This window comes from Pseudophryne corroboree, unplaced genomic scaffold (assembly GCF_028390025.1).
Source record: "Pseudophryne corroboree isolate aPseCor3 unplaced genomic scaffold, aPseCor3.hap2 scaffold_138, whole genome shotgun sequence".
Lineage (NCBI taxonomy): Eukaryota > Metazoa > Chordata > Amphibia > Anura > Myobatrachidae > Pseudophryne > Pseudophryne corroboree.
In genome coordinates this window covers 527,929-534,129 of record NW_026968006.1, presented here as the reverse complement: position 1 = coordinate 534,129, position 6,201 = coordinate 527,929, and positions in this window count along the sequence as shown.

Sequence of the window (6,201 nt, the reverse complement as noted above, 5' to 3'; positions counted from 1 at the left end):
GCATGGACAAATACCTTATCTGAGGGGATGGATAGCCTAGACAAGGATACTATTTTATTGACCCTGGGGCATATAAGAGATGCTGTCCTATATATGTGTGTATGCAAACTACAGGTGGTGCTGCAGGGCCCACACCCTTTTACTTGTCTTGTAGAGCAGCTCTGAAGCTGTTACAGTGCCCAGCTGCTGCAAGAAATCAGCTTGAATGCTTCAGGGGCTTGGGCATGGCCAACATGAGCCCCACACCGAAGGAGGGTGGGGGTGTTTAATGCAAACTTGGGGTTATCCAAGCGCCGCAAAAGGCCGCCATGCCCTGCATGCCCCTTTTCTCTTTTCATATACAGATGAGGGTTCCAGCCAACTTTGGCCCACTGCTTGGATGACATCACCGTATGCAAATCCATCTGCTGCAGACCTTCCCCCAGGAATGCTTGCAATAGTTGTTGCATATGGTTTAATGTCTGAGGGTGCTTCAGTATTAGGCAGCCTTCCGCCCTCCCATGTTCATCTGAAAAGATGTTGTCTCCCTGCAGTTGTTGTCCCCAGACGAGAGTTCCCTTGTGCTTCCTCAGTTAAATCTCCTTAACTTGACGGGGGTGTGCCCGAGCAGCCACCCTCCCCAGCCCTATCCCAACACATACTTATCTTGCATATGAGATCTTTTGATCATGAAGATAGTTCGCACAGGTTGAGGTTCATCCTGGCCCCGCTCCCTGCTGGAGAGCGCTGATGGGGACAGCAGCGGGTCTTCAGCAGAAGGGTGAGTACGTGTGGCCAGAGACCTCCCTTCCCATGTGCAGGCCTGCAGAGTCTGCCGCGCAGGATGGGGCATGTGGCACTCTCCCTCCCAGGGGCTCTTCCAGATGTAGCTTCTCAGCAGTATTTTTCCCGGGCTGCGCGGCGCTCTCCCCGACTGGCATCCGCCCTGGAACACTGCCTTCCTGAACGCAACATCAGCAGGGAGCCCTGGCCTCATCACCATCCCAGGTCTTTCTCATGTATGTATCATGTATGTGTGTGTGATATATGTATGAATCATATATGTTTGTGATATATATATATATGTATGTATCTATCTATCTATCTATCTATCTATCTATCTATCGTATGTGTGTGTATATATATGTATCTATCATGTATGTATGTATGTATCTATCTTGTATGTATGTGTTCTATCTATCTATCTATCTATCTATCGTGTGTGTGATATATGTATGTATCTATCATGTATGTGTTATATGTATGTATCACACCTTCCTCTATACATATACATACATACATACATACATACACACACACACACACACACACACACACACACACACACACACACACCTATATCTGTACGTACACTGACATACACACACCAACATCTATACATTAACACGCTGACCCCTAAACGTACACCAACGTACCCACACCTGCATCTATACCTACACATGCTGACACGTGGACGTACACCGGCTTACCCACATGTGAATCTATACATACATGTGCTGACACCTGGACATACACTGATGTACCCACACCTAACATCTATACATACACATGCTAACACCTGGACGTATACAGACGTACCCACATTTGCATCCATGCATATATAGATGTAGGTGTGTGTACGTCAGTGTACGTCCAGGTGTCAACGCGTGTATGTATAGATGCAGGTGTGGGTACGTCTGTGTATGTCCAGGTGTCAGAATGTGTATGTATAGATGCAGGTGTGGGAAGGTCAGTGTAGGTTCAGGTGTCAGCGCGTGTATGTATAGATGCAGGTGCTTGTATGTCCAGATGTCAGTGCATGTATGTATAGATGCAAGTGTGGGTACGTCGGTGTATGTCCATTTGTCAGCGCGTGTATATATAGATGCAGGTGCTTGTATGTTGGTGTATGTCCAGGTGTCAGCATGTGTATGTATAGATGCAGGTGTGGGAATGTTGGTGTATGTCCAGGTGTCAGGGCGTGTATGTATGGATATAAGGTGTGGGTACATCAGTGTATGTCCAGGTGTTAGCGTGTATGTATAGATGTATATATACACACACATACGATAGATAGATAGATAGATAGATAGATAGATATTATAAGGGCACGGTCGTGCCCTTATATTAAGGCTGAATCGAACAAACGGAATTCTCCCATAGGGAACTTCTGAGATGGGGGCATGGTGTTTGAGGGGCTACACCTCAAAACTGATTGGACGTACTGAGCTGAAATTTGGCATGGGCGTGTAGAATCGTCACCCGGTGCTGCATGCCAAATTTCAGGGCAAAATAATAAAAAATGAGGAATTGGGAGTAACCTAAAATTCCAACTGTCAGTTTTTTTCTGTGACTTCCTTTGTGGCTTTTTGACACCGTTTTCCTATAGAGTGAATTAGATATTTTTTGGGAAGGCATAACTCCGGATAGAGGACGAATTAAGACTTGGGGTTTGTTTTACTAGATAGAGTATGCCCCAGTGTAGTGCCTTTTGGGGTTGTGGTTTTTCAGAAAGTTATAGGGTTTTTTTAATTAAGAGAAATATGCCCCATTATAGAGATAGGGCTTTTCAATTTGTTGCGGCTGCGCAGTGGCCGCCAGGAGAGCGAGAGTGAGTGAGGGAAGGGGTCTCGTGCAGGCTGAGGTTATAAAAGTAGCTGCTGGCGGCGGGAGGAGAGCCAGCGGTTCCTGGGTGTGTGCACCTGCGGTCCCTTACAGACTGCAGCGACCCATTAGGACTGTGGAGGAGAGGGGTAGCGGCATAGCAGCCGCAGGCTTACCGAAAGTGCTCACTACTGAGCAATATGGTCCCCTTACCCGAAGTGGGAGCCGCAGCGGGAGGAATAGCTGGAGTTGCGCCGCAGGAGAAAGTCAGAGGACATCCAGAAGAGACATCCGGTGCAGCGCTGACTCCTGACTGACAGCGCTTGCCTACTGAGCGGTATGGTACCCCCACACCTGAAGCGGGTGCGGGAGCGGCAGCCGGAGAAGACAGCTGTGCTGCACGGAAGAAGTCAGGCAGCAGCAGCACCAGCGGGCTGAGGTGGGGAGGATCAGTATGGTCCCTTACGTGCGGCTCACATTCAGATCCATCCAGCTCCCTTCCCCTGCACCCTTAGCAGCCTGCCCCCACATCTCATTCACCCACCGCCGCAGACTCCTCCCCCACACGGTTATTATAATAAGGCCACCCCCCTACCCCCTTCCCTCCCTGCTGTGTGTCCAGCCACCCGCCCCCTCACCTGCTGTGTGTCCGCCCCCCCCCTCACCTGCTGTGTGTCCAGCCCCCCCCCTCACCTGCTGTGTGTCCGGCCTACCCCCCCCCTCCCTGCTGTGTGTCCAGCCACCCCCCCCCCCCTCACCTGCTGTGCGTCCGGCCTACCCCCCCCCTGCTGTGTGTCCAGCCCCCCCCCCTCCCTGCTGTGTCCGGCCTACCCCCCCTCCCTCCCTGCTGTTTGTCCGGCCTACCCCCCCCCTCCCTGCTGTGTGTCCAGACCCCCCCCTCACCTTCTGTGTGTCCAGCCACGCCCCCCCCCTCACCTGCTGTGTGTCCGGCCTACCCCCCCCCTCCCTGCTGTTTGTCCGGCCACCCTCCCCTCCCCTGCTGTGTGTCCGGCGGCCTACCCCCCCCCCCTCCCTGCTGTGTGTCCGGCCTACCCCCCCCCTCACCTGCTGTGTGTCCAGCCCCCCCCCTCACCTGCTGTGTGTCCAGCCCCCCCCTCCTCCCCTGCTGTGTGTCCGGCCTACCCCCCCCCTGCTGTTTGTCCGGCCACCCTCCCCTCCCCTGCTGTGTGTCTGGCCACCCTCCCCTCCCCTGCTGTGTCCGGCCTACCCCCCCCTCCCCTGCTGCGTGTCCAGCCCCCCCCCCCCTCCCCTGCTGCGTGTCCAGCCCCCCCCCTCACCTGCTGTGTGTCCAGCCCCCCCCCTCACCTGCTGTGTGTCCAGCCCCCCCCTCACCTGCTGTGTGTCCAGCCCCCCCCCTCACCTGCTGTGTGTCCAGCCCCCCCCCCCTCACCTGCTGTGTGTCCAGCCCCCCCCCCTCACCTGCTGTGTGCCCAGCCCCCCCCCTCACCTGCTGTGTGCCCAGCCCCCCCCCCCTCACCTGCTGTGTGTCCAGCCCCCCCTCACCTGCTGTGTGTCCAGCCCCCCCCTCACCTGCTGTGTGTCCAGCCACCCCCCCTCCCCTGCTGTGTATCCGGCCTACCCCCCCCCCTCCCTGCTGTTTGTCCGGCCACCCTCCCCTCCCCTGCTGTGTGTCCTGCCTACCCCCCCTCCCCTGCTGTGTGTCCTGCCTACCCCCCCTCCCTGCTGTGTGTCCAGCCACCCCCCCCCCCTCACCTGCTGTGTGTCCGGCCTACCCTCCCCTCCCCCTCCCCTCCCCTGCTGTTTGTCTGGCCACCATCCCCTCCCCTCCCCTGCTGTGTGTTCGGCAACTCCCCCCTCTTCCCGCTGTGTTCGGCCACCCCCTACCCCCTCCCCTCCCTGCCGTGTGTCCGGTCACCCTCCCCTCTCTGCTGTGTGTCCAGCCACCCCCACCCCCCTCTCTGCTGTGTGTCCGGCCACCCCCCCCAGACACGCAGCGCCTGACACACACAGACATGCAACGCCTGACACGCATACGCATATGCAGCGCCTGACACACACGCACACACACAGCACCTGACACACACACACACACAGCACCTGACACACACGCAAACACACAGCACCTGACACACACACACACAGCACCTGACACTCACACGGACCTGACACACGCGCACACACACTCACACGCAGCACCTGACACACACGCAGCACCTGACACACGCACACACAGACGCAGCACCTGACACTCACACGGACCTGACACACACGCACACACTCACACGCGGCGCCTGACGCACATAGACATGCGGCGCCTGACGCACACGCGGCGCCTGACTCACACGCGGCGCCTGACTCACACGCGGCGCCTGACTCACACGCGGCGCCTGACGCACACGCGGCGCCTGACAGACAGACACGTGGCGCCTGACAGACAGACACGCGGCGCCTGACAGACAGACACGCGGCGCCTGACAGACAGACACGCGGCGCCTGACAGACAGACACGCGGCGCCTGACAGACAGACACGCGGCGCCTGACAGACAGACACGCGGCGCCTGACAGACAGACACGCGGCGCCTGACAGACAGACACGCGGCGCCTGACACACACAGACACGCAGCGCCTGACACACACAGACACGCAGCGCCTGACGCACAGGCAGCGCCTGACACACACGCACACGCACAGGCAGCGCCTGACACACGCAGCGCCTGACACACGCAGCGCCTGACACACACACGCACCTGACACTCACATGCTCCTGACACACGCAGCACCTGACATACTCACACGCAGCACCTGACACACACGCAGACACGCAGCATCTGACACACACACACGCAGCACCTGACACACACACGCAGCACCTGACACACAAACACGCAGACACGCAGCGCCTGACACACACGCAGACACGCAGCGCCTGACACACACGCAGACACGCAGCGCCTGACACACACGCAGCGAATGACACACACGCAGCGCCTGACACACACGCAGAGCCTGACACACACGCAGACACGCAGCGCCTGACACACACGCAGACACGCAGCGCCTGACACACACGCAGCGCCTGACACACACGCAGACACGCAGCGCCTGACACACACGCAGACACGCAGCGCCTGACACACACGCAGACACGCAGCGCCTGACACACACGCAGACACGCAGCGCCTGACACACACGCAGCGCCTGACACACACGCAGCGCCTGACACACACGCAGACACGCAGCGCCTGACAGACACGCAGCGCCTGACACACACGCAGACACGCAGCGCCTGACACACACGCAGACACGCAGCGCCTGACACACACGCAGACACGCAGCGCCTGACACACACGCAGACACGCAGCGCATGACAGACACGCAGCGCCTGACACACACGCAGACACGCAGCACCTGACACACACGCAGACACGCAGCACCTGACAGACACGCACACACACACACACACACACACAGCACCTGACACAGATATGCAGCGCCTGACACACACACGCAGACATACAGCGCCTGACACACACACACGCAGACATGCAGCACCTGACACACACATGCAGCACCTGACAGACACACACACCCACACACACACACAGACATGCAGCACCTGACACACCCACACACAC